Raw genomic sequence first — 13,872 nt, 5'->3', positions numbered from 1 at the left:
CCTGTCTTTCTCTGTATGTAAGCTGCAAATTTAGAGAAAAAAAGTGGAAAGAGGTAATATTCAAACTAGAAGACTTACATGGTAAGTTTTACTTAGCTGGTAAAATGTGGTCCAATTTAAACAAAGTGTTTTTAGTTTTCTCAGAACAAACATCCTAGATAAAGACAAATGATGATATGAGATACAGATAGAATTTAGTGCACGATCTTTCCCCAAACTACAGTCTACTGGCCAGTTGGTATGGCACACTGGAGAGAAGATAATTAAGAATGCAGTTCATTTTGGGGCACCTGCGTGGCTCAATCGGTTAAGTGTCCAACTTCGGCTCAGGTCATGATCTCACAGTTCGTGGGTTTGAGCACCGCATCGGGCTCTGTGCAGACACCTCAGAGCCTGGAGCCTACTTCAGATTCTGTGACTCCCTCTCTCTCTACCCTACCCCACTCACTCTCTCTCTCTCTCTCTCTCAAAAATAAATAAACATTAAAAAATTTAAAAAAAGAGTGCAATTCATTTTGTAGCCCACTCTACCAGATAGGGGACTTGAAACAACATATAATAGGAAGAAACTCTGCTGAAGCAATATTTTATTGGGAATATTTAATGTGCAATAGGAGATCCCCTGTTTCTTATAGTGACCTTGTAGGTGGCTCTTTAAGATTTCTGTCTTTATGCATTTAAGCGAAAGAGTTGGCTCTACATTATGGTAGGCAAGTTTTGCGCATGTGTAACTTTGGAAGAGGAGAGGGGTACGTCTGCCCTGTGGGGTTGGTGAGGCAGCACTACAGCACCAGTAGCTTTTAGCAGCTACCAGATTTGCTAAAAGCAGCCACGTCCAATTAGCAGTAAGTGCCATGCACCTGCAGTTACTAGGCATTCAGCCTCTTTGGAGGCTGAATCTTAATGCAGCCTTTTTTGTTGTTGTTGTTAAATAGCAAAAATCTTATACCCTGGGAGAATAAAGAAAATGAGCAATGGCCAAATGGAAACACTCTGAAATGTATTGTTAATATTGATTTAGAATATAGAGGGAAGTGTGCAGTCAGTGGCAATTTAAAAACCGTACTATTTAAAAATGCTGTTTTCTCACAGTTTATTTCCAAATTTTGAATTCCATTTTCATATGAATATTGCCGTTGTTTTCTTAGAAATTTACAATATGGACACTGGTTCCTTGTGTATGTTTCCATCATTTTCTGCAAAATCGTTCACCAGGATGATAAAAACAACAGTTCCAAATTTCGAAGACATAGAAAAAATGTTCAACTTCTTTTCAAGATTTCAAATTCACTGTAATGGAAAGGACTCCTGTATACTATTAAAATGTTATTTTCAATATATATTATTTTAAAGGTTTTTTTCCAGCATTTTCCCTTGATTATTTGATACCTTTGTCCTGAAAATGTTTACACTCTGAAAGCATCTCTGAGAGTTCTGGGTAGTATAATGTCCTTCCTTGCACTTTCCTGCTTTCTCTATTTTAAAAGATACAGTAGAAGAAAGACATCTGTTGAGTTAAGCATTTTCTGAAGGTACAAGTCTCTAGTAAGACTAATAGACTGAGAAAATAATTCATTGCCACTGTACCTTTAAAAAAATTCTCAGTCATAATTCTTTTAAAAGTGCCAAGAACACCAAAAGAATCAAATCTGATGTAGAACATACAGTTCAGTTTTCTACGGGTCAGTTTTCCAGGTTTCTCCTCAAATAAATCTGGGTTCCTGGAACAAAAGCTTATAGAGACAGGATGAATAGTCTGAACTCTGACCTTTCCAGATCATATACTGAGATTCACTGTAATGTAATGAATAATAATTGGCATCTTCAACTGTTGATGTGCTTTAAAGTTAAGATTGTGAAGATCCTATACACTGTCACTGTTTTGGTTTGTACTGCCAATTTTTAAGAACTCAGCAATTTTTTTTAAGTTCATCTATTTATTTTGAGAGAGAGAGAGTGAAAGAAAGAAAGAAAGCATGAGCATGGGAGGGGCAGAGAAAGATAGAGAATCCAAGGAAGGCTCTGCACTGTCAGTGCAGAGCCTGACGCAGGGCTCAATCCCATGAACCGTGAGATCATGACCAGAGCCAAAATCCAGAGTCAGTCACTTGCTTAAGTGACTGAGCCACCCGGGTGCCCTGAGAACTCTGCAATTTCTATATGCATAAACCAGCTTGGAAAAATTATGCAAATATGAAGCTGTTCTTGAAATTGGTTATTTTATTAAATTTGAATAGACTGGTCCCCAACCAGGATCATCAGTTGAAGTGCATAGATTATTGCTGTAGTATTTACTGGGCATATGCATTTATTTAGGTAAAAGTTTGGCTAAACTTTATTCACATGGAATTTCTAAATCCTGCAGTTCCTGGTTTATCCTGTTTATGTGGAAAATAATGGAAACACACAATTAGGTCCTCCTCCTCCTGCTTCTCTCTTTTTTTCCCTACCTACATTTGCTGTTGCTTACTTTGCTTTTTGCTGGTACGTTCTTAGAATCTGTCACCTCTGTCAGTGAAATCAAATCTGCCGCTGCGACAAGCAGTAGAACTTCATGATGAGATCGGATCGATGGGTGAGTGGAGAGTGAGTCACTGGAGAGGAGTCTGAGATTGCAAGGGGATGAGACGGGGAGGGGGGTGGGGGGGAGACATCTGAAATGTTCACACAAACATTAAGTCTTCAGAATTAGCAGGGAAGACAGAAAGTTACAGCAAGATAGTCAACAGAAATATACATTTTGGCATTCCAGGTATGATTTGAAAAAGGCGAAAAGTTTATTTTTAATAAAGAAAAATCACCTGTAATTCCCTAAATCTAGAAAGCAGAAAGTGTCTGTACCTCCCATGAGGTTAAACCTTTTGTTATTAGCTAAGAAGTGTTCCTGTTAAGTATGTCATTGGAGAGAAAAACAATTATCTCTTTTTCTAAAGTAATGTTTATGAAATAAAGGGCAACTGAGTACGATAAAGTTTGCCCCTCGGAGATCTAATATTTAGCCAAAATCTTGATCAGTTTCTTTTGCTCAGGCTGGCAGCCATTTTTAGCCCCAGTCAGTTCTCATTGACCTGACTTGGGATAACTGCTAAACCCAATGTCAGTTTTCAGTCCTTATCTGACCTGTCAGCCACATGTGACCCAGTTGATCACTCCCTTCATCTTGAGACACCCCTTCACTCGGTTTCCAACATACTCTGTGCTCTCCTGGCTTTCTTTCCTCTCCTCAGTCTCCTCTGCTGGTTATTATTTTATTTACCCAATCTCTCAAAGTTGGAGCTCCCCAGGATCCAGTCCTTAAGCTTATTTTATTTTATTTTATTTTATTTTATTTTATTTTATTTTATTTTATTTTAGTATTAATCATACCTGGTGTCATGGCTTTAAATACTACCTATCTTTCTTACACCACACACAAAAATAAACTCAAAGTAGATTAAAGACCTAAATGTGAGACCTGGAACCATAAAACTCCTAGAAGAAAACATAGACAGTAAGTTCTTTGACATTGGGCCATAGAAAATTAAACTATTGGGACCATGCAAAAATTTTTAAAAAATTTTTTTCAACGTTTTTTTAAATTTATTTTTGGGACAGAGAGAGACAGAGCATGAACGGGGGAGGGGCAGAGAGAGAGGGAGACACAGAATCGGAAACAGGCTCCAGGCTCCGAGCCATCAGCCCAGAGCCCGACGCGGGGCTCGAACTCACAGACCGCAAGATCGTGACCTGGCTGATGTCGGACGCTTAACCGACTGTGCCACCCAGGCGCCCTGGACCATGCAAAAATTAAAATCTTTGCCTAGCAAAGGAAAGCATCAACAAAAGAAAAAGGCAACTTACTGAATGGGAGAGGATATTTGCAATTGATATATCCAATAAAGGATTACTATCCAAAATATATAAAGAACTTACACAACTCAGCAGCAGCAAAAAAAACAAAAAAACAAAAAAACAAATAATTCAATAAAAAAAATAGGCAGAGGACTGAATAGACATTTTATTAAGAGGACATGCAGACACATGAAAACATGCTCAACATCACTCATCATCAGGAAAATGCAAATCAAACCACTATGAGATATCACCTTAAACCTGTCAGAATGGCTAAAATAAAAAACACAAGAAATAAGTATTGGTGAAGATGTGGGGAAAAAAAGGAAACTTTGTACACTGTTGGTAGGAATGTGAGTTGGTGCAGCCACTGTGGGAGATAGTATAGAGGTTCAAAAAAAATTAAAAATAAAACTACCATATGATCCAGTAATTCTGCTACTGGGTATTTACCTAGAGAAAAAGAAAACACTAATTAGAAAAATATATACACCCTATCGCATATTATTGCAGTATTATTTATAATAGCCAAGATATGGAAGCAACCCAAGTGCCCATCAGTAGATGGATACATAAAGAAGATGTGGTATGTATACAGTGAAAAACTACCCAGCCATAGAAAAGAATGAAATCTTGCCATTTGCAGCAACAGGGATGGACGTAGAGGGTATAACGCTAAGTGAAATACGTCAGACTGAGAGAGGCAAATAGCACATGATTTCACTCACATGTAGACTTTAAGAAACAAAACAAATGAACAAACAGGGAGAAAAAAGAGAGAAAAAAGACTCTTAGATACAGAGAATAAACTGGTGGTTGACAGAAGGGAGGTGGGTGGGGGGATGGGTGAAATAGGTGAAGGGGATTAAGAGTATACTTATCATGAGGAGCACCGAGAAATGCATAGAATTGCTGAATCATTATATTGTAAACCTGAAACTGATATAACACCGTATGTCGATTATACTTTGATTAAATACATACATACATATCATATACCACTCTCTTTCCCGTTGGACTCTAGACTTGTCCATCCAACCACCTGCTTTACATCTTTTCATGGAGGTCTAAGGGATTTCTCAAACTTAACATGCCTGAAAACGCATTCCTAATATCCCCTCTAAGCCTGCTCATCTCACAACACATCCCACTTTGATTTATGGTAAATCTTTTTTCCACCTCTCATGCCAAAAACCCTAAAGTAATTCTTAATGCTTCCATACCACCCATCTGAATGCCAGAGAATCCTGTTGACTTTATGATAAAAATATATCTGGAATTTGACCACTTTGTACCACTGCCAGCCCCACCGCCCTGGTCCTAGCTACATTATTTCTTGCCTGGAGTGTTGTAGGTAACCGCTTTCCCTGCTTCCGCCTTTCCTGCTCATAAACAGTCAGCTCGGTCCTTTAAAATGGAAGTCACATGATGTCACGACTCTGTTTAAGACTTCCCAATGACCTCCACTTTCACCAGGAAGAGCCAAAATGTCCCCCACGCATCTTACCTTTTTGACTTATGGCTAACTCGTATTCATTCTGCCTCAGGCACACGGGCCTCCACACACTGTTCCTTGGACATGCTGTACATACCTCTGATTCAGAACTTGTGCATTTGCTATTTTCACAAACACACAGCTTGCCCCTTCATTTTTCTTGAGGCCATTATTCATATTTTATCTGGGGTGAGCTCTTCCCTGACCACCCTATTGAAAATGGCCACCCTCTACATCTTCTCCCCTCCTCCCTGCATGCACTGCATTTTCTTCCTTAATTTTCTCTTGTCACCGCCTTCCAACTTCCTGTGTGCTTTACTTATTTTTCTGTCTCTTTATGTTAGAATATAAGTTCTGTGAGGGTAGGTTCTTTGTTTTGTCCATTGGTGTATGCCTAGGACTCAGTGTCTGGCAAGTAGTAGCATTCAGTTAATGCTTTTTGAAAATAATAAATGTGTTGAAAATAATAAATGATGATTAGTCAAAAGAAAGGAGATGACCACACAGTGTATCATTCCTTGATGGGATGAGAAGGGACGTGCATGTGTGGTGGGAGAGGGGTTTCAGGGACCCAGGCTCGGCATTAAGGTGGGTTATCACATGACAGTAATCTCCCCTCCGTACTTGGTGGGTCCCATCACCCACGCCTGAGTCAAATCAAAACTACTGTCGAGCACTCTTTTTACTAATGCCGAGGCTATTTTAACATTCCATTAAAAACCATTTAAAATACAAAAACAAGGCTGTATTACTTTAATTCTGACCTTATGAGACTCTCAGTTTTATAACTGTGTAAAGAAAATGTGGAAAGGTTGAATATATTTGCTGGCCCCAATCTTTTTATTACTCATCTCTATAAAAGAGGCTTTTAGGGACATATTAAAAAGTTTCCATCTCTCTTGTCTCTTGCCTTCCTTCTCATCTTCCTTTGTTGCACCCCAAATGGTCAAAAGCAAGACCCTGAAAGTCTGGAGGAAATGTGTTCTGGTCAGAGCAGACTGGGGTGAAGCTGGCCTAGAACTTGGGATCCTGCCTTCAGAACTGCTGCACAAGTTATTGCTTCTAACAGCATGAGCTCTTGAGTGTTCAACATTCCCGAGAACTCATTTAGCTGTTGTTTCCCCCTAGAAAGGTAAGTTGTCACTTGGATGCTTTCCTTGTTTGTGCCTTCTCCCATGTGTCTCTTCGTGTTCGGCTGGAACGAAGAAGAAAGCTCCAGTTCTGAGAACAGGTACCACAACCATGTAGGCAAAGACACAGAGTGAAGTGTTGTCTGTTAAACTGGAAAGCAGGTAGTTTTTTAGACAAACTGAAAGCCAGTAATGACTTCATCCATTTCCTGTAATAAGGCAATAGTCTGACCTTGAGGAACCTATTAAAGTATGCTTTCAAACACAGAGGCCATTTCTAGGGCTCGAGGTAGAGTGGTCGTTACCCTCAACTGTATTCTGAAACGAGGTAGTTTATAAACCATATGGCAGTTTATAAAATCCTAGGAATATAAAGCAAAATCTCCAAAATCGCCAGGAGTTTTGAAGTTCAATGTTCATGCCACGTGAACTCTTTTTTGTTTTATGTCTTGGCCATTTAGCATTCTTTAGAGACACCTGCATGATGGAAATTTAGCAGGGATTTTGTGCAAATTTGTTAGTTACAGGCTGAGTTGGTTTGTTTTTCTTAATAGAGGTATCACTACAGATGCAAAGAAGCAAACTGCTTTTATTAATATAGATGCTTCCAATGGGGCGCCTGGATGGCTCAGTCAGTTAAGTGTCTGACTCTCTGTTTTGGCTTAGGTCATGATCTCATGGTTCCTGAGTTTGAGCCCCACATCGGGCTCTCTGCTGACAGTGCTGAGCCTTCTTGGGATTCTCTCTCTGTCTGCTCCTACCCCTGCTCACTCTCTCAAAATAAATAAATAAATAATAAACAAACAAACAAACAAACAAACAAACAAACATATACCAAAATATATAAGATGTCTTAGGGGGGGCTCCTTTCATCAATGGGGCTTAAAATATGCCCATCTCTTCAGTTCTTTTTTATGCATTTATTTAACATTCAATTTGTTCTCCCTAAGTTGTTATATAATACGGCAACAGGATAGTAATAATAATAATAATGATGCATTTAGAATCATAAAATGGTGGCATGTTTGAGCTCCAGGGGACTTTAGAGAACACCTAGCCCAATCCTTTATTTTTACAGAAGAGGAAAAGTAAAGATGGGCAGTAACTTGCCCAAGGTCTTACACTGAATTGCTGGCAGAACTGGGCATTAAATCTGTCTCCCCAAGTCTCTGTCAGCTGTTCTGATCATTAAGTCACAAAGGAGCTATTTCTCAAAATGAAGAAATAACATGAAGTTATTTTTGAAAATAGCCTTTCTCTATTTTTCCAATCATCCAGAAAAACAAAAATTATTACATACTTTGAAGTAACTAAACAACAAAATATTCAAGACCTACTATATATCTAGAGAACCAAAAATAAAACCAGCATCTTCCTGTGATTTCCATTGCATGAGACAACATGGTACTGCTCATATATTTTCAAAACTGTGTTTATGTTAGATTCTTATTATTGTATTTAAATGCTCAACAAGCTTCCTTGATATTTCCTGGGCACGTGGAGCCCTGCCGTCCCATGCCGTGGAATTTTGCAGTGCTGAAGTTGGTGGCTAGAACCTAGACAATGGAAATCTCGGGACACTTTTTCATTTCTGATAAACTTGGCACAATGTTGTGACTCCACTTTGTAAATATTTTTGATGTTTTAAAATGAGGTGGCATACTCAAGAAAGCTCAGGGGTCAGTCTTACAGAAGTGCCACTTCTCTTCTCTGGTATCAGAAAGTTGGATCCTTCTAGAACCTTTCTTTATGAGAACCGGAAAGGGTTGGTGGAAATCTGAACATTATAAAGTTAGTAACATCTTAGTCAAGTGAGTCTGAATCTACGCTACAGATTAAGCTATGTACAGTTTACTAAGCGCTCTAACTAAAGTACACACACAGATGTGTGAACAAGCTGTTGACAGGAGTCACTACCAGCTGAAATCTAGGTAAGATTGCACAACCTTTGATTTGTGTGGACCAATTTCCCTATCCCTTCAATATACACACATTTCCAGGAGACTTGTTTCTTTCAGGCTATCTTTGGCCCCTAGCTCTTTCTTCTTGAATCAACTCCATGCAGGTCATTTTATCCTCCTGTGGGTCACATTCATGTTCCATACTGAGTAGATTCAGAGGTGGAATTCATTCTGTTTCTTTTATTTCTGCACAGGCCACTCAGACAAGACCTTGCAGTTACTGCCAGACCCTACCAAAGAAGAGTTTACAGCACAACAAACAAGCATCTGGAAACAGCATATTAAAATCCCTCTTCTTAAAAAATCCATTGTCCAACTCAGACTCTAACATCCCTGGTGCCCTCAACTCTCCTGTCTACTTTTCTCCTTCTATCCATCTTGAGAGCAAGCCCAACTTCAGTAGTAGTGCTTTTGGTATTGTCGTCTTATGTAATATTTCGGTTAATTCTTTGTTTCGTTTTCTCCTTATGGTCTTGCTTGACTCTATGCACTAAAAAAACAAAACAAAAACATAACAGAACAAAGAAATTAAAACCTGATCCAAATCAAACCAAACCAACAACCCAGTGTGCCATTGAATTATTTTTCTAAGTGAAGAATATTTCCCCCCTGCAAGGCGCCACTTGTGACACACACACACACACACACACACACACTTAATTACAGTTAATGCACAGTTCAAGTAACATCATGGTCCTGGTATTAATTCTAGTCCTTTCTCATTAAGATTGGTGAATGTTTTAGCCCCAGGTAGCTAAGGGGAAGTTGCCTGCTGTCTTTTAAATCTGGGTCCTCTTCTTTTAATGACCTAACTTGATCATCTTCAATCAATCTCCTTTTTGGATTTCATCCATCTCAAATGAGCTTCTCCTTCTATATGAGCTACTGTACCAATCACTGAGAGAATTCAATTTGTTTGCAATTGCTTGAGGATCTGACTTCACTGTACAGTCTTTGGAGTATAGTTCTAGCTATTTCTTTTTACAACTTCTATCCGGTTCTGTGCACATTATGGAAGTGCAGTTCTTTTAAGCCCTTTTATGTACATAGCAACATCTGCCTCTGAACTTCCCTGTAGCAATGGGAATTTTAGCTACTCTGGCTTGGGCGTGGAAGAAATAAATTCCAGGTTGAGTGTTCCTTCATAAAGTCTTCACCTATTACTCAAATGTTATGTCTGGTTACCTTCTGTTTTGTCCTAATCAGTGTCGTCTCTGTTTGCAGGAACTGGGGTTCTGCTTTTTAATTTTTCTTGCCCACTGTGCAGAGGGTATACCGGTAAAATGAGTCACTACTAAAATGAGTGGGGATCCAGAAATACCCCCATATGATTGTTACCTGAATTTAAAAACCACAACAAAAAGCTATCTGTTCTATGCATGTACACCATTTAATTAGAAATGATGAGGTATATTTTTTTGTTCTTGCAAAATATTCCAACTTTCAGGAGTGTGGGATCTATTTATGCCAGGAAAACAATGAATACTTTCTCTCTTCGTGAGAAGGTAGCCAGAATATCAAGATTGGTTTAAACAGAGGGGCAACAGGTGAAGTGTAATATAGTTAGTATTTCATTGATGGTATTTCTCCCAAAATCAAAGTGGCTCTTTTATGCTATCTGTAAAGTTGAGTATAGACGTTGCTAAGGGCAGTGAATTAGAATATAGCTTTTCTCCTTGCTTTAGAAAAATGTTCATGGTCCCAAGGTAGTTAAACGTCATATGCTTTTCATGAAGAAATATGGGTTGTAAAAAAATTGTTAATGACCATTATGTGGATCTTTGTTAAAGGAAGAATCTTAGAGTAGAAATATTGGCGTGCCTGTAGATACCTGGTTATAACAATGGATCTATTATGGTAAATGTAGAATTCCCGGATGGGTTTCTTACTGCTTCTCTGCCCTGCTTCCTAAATGCTCTTTTGCAAGAAGAGAGACCTAGAGTCCTTCTAGATTAGTTGCTGCCTCCCAGAATCTACCCCCTCTTCTGACTCCATGACGGTAAACTCCCTCCACATACCTAAACCAGGGACTGTTGTGATAACTAAGTGAAAGCTCTTTGTGAAACTGCAGGCTGTTTGAAAAGTGCTAGACAAATCAGTAGACACTGTTTTTATGCTAAGATTCTCATAAAATATCAATGGATCCCTTAAATTTCAATTGCTAACCTCTTAAAAGATACAAACTCTTTATTCTTTATGATTGAGTTCTTGCTATGGAATATTGGAAATCTAGGTGGAAATATATGTGCCATACGTGTGTGATATTCTGCATATCAATATATTTCACTACACATCTCTTACATTTATGGTTAAGGGTATTACTTTTGAGAAGATATATATACACTGTGTGTATATATACATATATATATGCAATAAATATATGCAATATATGTGCAATGTTCTACTCACATGCTGTTCAGTTACTGAGGAACAGTCTCTGGGCCAGTGTTATTCAGATGTTTCTTAGTACCTTACCCTATACCATTTTTCTCATGGCTAATTATTTGACACACAGAGCTCAGAGCTGTCGGTCAAAAATATAAAGAATTAAGCAGCAATATCTGAGTGGTGATCACTTAAGTATTCATTTTAATTTTACTTTTTATTTATACATATATTGTATATATTTTTTGATACGTATTAAATAATCTTAAAATGAAAGTAATAACCATTCTCATGGAGTAGTTTAAAATAGTAGAAGCTAGGGGCACCCGGGTGGCTTAGTCGGTTAAGCATCCAACTCCTGGTTTCAGCTCAGGTCGTGATCTCATGGTTCATGAGTTCAAGCCTCGCATCAGTCTCTGTGCTGACAACGTGGAGCCTGCTTGGTATTCTCTCTCTCCCTCTCTCTCTGCCCCTCCCCTACTCTCTCTCTCAAATAAATAAACTTAAAAATTTTTAAATAAAAAAAACAAAAATAAAACGATAGAAGCTATTGAATGGAAATGGAAATTTAGACATGGAAATGAAAATTTAAGCAAACACTTCCTTCAAATATCTCTTTCACTTATATTCCTAACTCTTTGCAGAGGAAATTAAACTCCAGCCACTGTTCTTTCTTAGATAGAGTAAGATTCATGGGCTCTGTGGCATATTTCCATTGCATTCCTGACTGGAAAGATAGATGTTCAAATCTGTCTTCTGCTATTCTATTCCTCAGCTCTTTGATCTTGAGTAATTTCTGTGCCTAGTTTCCTCATCTGTAAAATAGGATAATAATAGTACACATCCCTTTTGGATTGTTGCAGTGATTACATGAATAGGGCGATGCAAAATAGTATACCTACTTGCTAATGGTAAGCCCTCAATAAATGTTAGCTATTATTATTAGCATTTTAGTTCCGGCTCCAGTCATGTGACCTTGAGCAAATTATTTACATCTGGATTTCAGTTACCTCTAAATGAAAGGATTGAACTAGTTCAGTGGTTCTCAAACTTAAGCATGTCTCAGAATCACTTAAATGGTGTGTTAAAACACTGATTTCTGGGCCCCACCCTTAGAGTTTCTGATTTAGTGGATCTAGAATGGGGTCTGATAATGTGCATTTCTAACAAGTTTCCTGATGCTGGCGATCTGGAGACCACACTTTGAGAATCCTTAGTTTAAACTAAGCAGTGAGTGATTCTCCTTGCTGCACATTAGAATCGTTGAGGAAGTTTAAAATCCCCATGCCTGGCTGTACCCTGGACCAATGAAATCACAATCTCAACGGGCACTACCCATGTCTGCATAGCTTTAAAGTTCTTTCTATGCTTCCAATGAGTAGTCAAGGTTGACAACCACTTCAAAGGTCTCTTCCAGGTCAAAAATGCCCATAATTCTAACCTCAATGAAGAAGAAAATAAATTCATCAGGAAGACCCTATGTTCTATTTTCATGCCCGGTCTACCCCTTGAAAAAGAAGCATTTCTTTACTAAGGTGCATATCTGTCTTCGGAGCATTCATTGGGGCACATGTTGTTCAGCCTGTAGCAAAACCACATGGCATGGCTGAAAATTGCTTTGGACTTGCCAGATTATCTTACAAATTAGTTTTGCTTATTTGTCATTTTATTATTGGAGAACACCGTAGGCATCTTTCTTTGCATCCAGAGGATTGCTCTGACTTTAAACCCCAGCTCTTCCATTCACAAATTCTATGATCTTGAGTGAGCTTCCTCATTTCTCTGTACCACACATTTCTCTGTAAATTGGGAATAATTACAGAACCTAATTGGTAGCGTTTTGAGAATCAGATGGGTAAAGTTATTGTTTGTGTTTAGCACGCAAAAATGACCATTAATAATCTAGTGTTTTAAAACATATTTGAAATCAAAACCACTTTGAGTATATTTCAATGTTATTTATGTATAAAGACATGTAAATTAAAAATATGTTGAACTGTATAAGCTTAAAATACATACCAAATATATATAAATTAATGTTAGGATGTTTAATGTGTGTTTAAATGTTTCTCTGTATTTCTAAAGGCAGTGTATTTTCCTATGTTTTCTATAATCCTTACAAAGCATATGTATATAATTTCCAAATAATGTCCTCTGTAGCTCCTGGAAAAGTAGGATTGTGTCTAATCTTTTGTACCTCTCTTAGTACACACCACCTAGTGAACCTCTTGCCACTGTTCCATATGCAGAAACCTCTAGGTATACTTCTTTCATTACGTCTACACATTCTCTCCATCTTGCTGCATTCTTCAGTGGCGTAGACAGATTCCTCTTCTTATGGTGGAAAGAAATAGGCATATCGAGCCATTCCAATAGGCAAAGGCAAAATTGTCTTTTTGTTGGTTTGTTTTTGTGGGAGGGATTGTTGTTGCTGTTGCTTTTTAGTGTGTGTATGTATCTTGGGGTATATCTCTCTCCCTCCCCGCCCCCTGGAAGCGGAGGGAGAGTGGCATGGTGTCAGTCAGGGGTCAGTGATGCATTGGTATTATCTTTTGTGTTGGAGGAGCTAAGTAAAGGGAAAGATTCTCCAAGGTTGAGAAATGGACATCCAGGCTTGAAAACAGTTCATTGTTGGTTGTTACGGCAGAAGAGGGGTGAGTTAGTTGGAAGAAGGCCAAAGAAATTACCCACAGCTCAGGTCCTTTTCTAGGACATATCAGTCTTCATCCATTCATTCACAAGTTCAGCTTATATGAGAATACAAAAATGAATACACCATTTCTAAGTCCAACGACCTCACAGCTGATGGAGCTTTGGGGAATGGACAATTTAAAAATTTAGAAGTTAACCACTTACCGTAGCCTGGGTGAATGAGTGAAGGATTCTGGGAGGAAATGATGCCTGAAAGATGAATATAAGTCAGGCCAATTAAGGGGGTGGTGAGGAGAAAGGCAGCCCTGTGGGTAAAGGGAAAGAGGCTGGTAACTGCAGGGAAATAAGGCAGTGGAGTGTGGCTGGAGCACAAGCTGTGAAACTTGTCTCTCTCTCACTTTGTGACGCTTGTCCCTCT

At 38.6% G+C, this 13,872-nt stretch overlaps 1 long non-coding RNA gene across 3 annotated transcripts; it reads left to right on the top strand.

Moving 5' to 3' along the window:
* Positions 1-40: 40 nt before the first annotated feature.
* On the top strand, positions 41-9,050 carry LOC124529028 (uncharacterized). Of its 3 annotated transcripts, XR_006966275.1 has the most exons (4): positions 41-81; positions 2,497-2,575; positions 6,280-6,458; positions 8,612-9,050. It is a non-coding gene; the product is annotated as an uncharacterized LOC124529028 (long non-coding RNA). The 3 variants fall into 3 exon arrangements; XR_006966274.1 differs by lacking the exon at positions 41-81 and having other exon boundaries at positions 2,104-2,575; positions 6,284-6,458; XR_006966273.1 differs by lacking the exon at positions 41-81 and having other exon boundaries at positions 2,104-2,575.
* Positions 9,051-13,872: the final 4,822 nt, after the last annotated feature.

Source organism: Lynx rufus, unplaced genomic scaffold (assembly GCF_022079265.1).
Source record: "Lynx rufus isolate CCGP_SWC_20201006 ecotype Redwood Valley unplaced genomic scaffold, mLynRuf1.p SCAF_6, whole genome shotgun sequence".
Lineage (NCBI taxonomy): Eukaryota > Metazoa > Chordata > Mammalia > Carnivora > Felidae > Lynx > Lynx rufus.
This window is presented reverse-complemented; position numbering and strand designations above follow the sequence as displayed.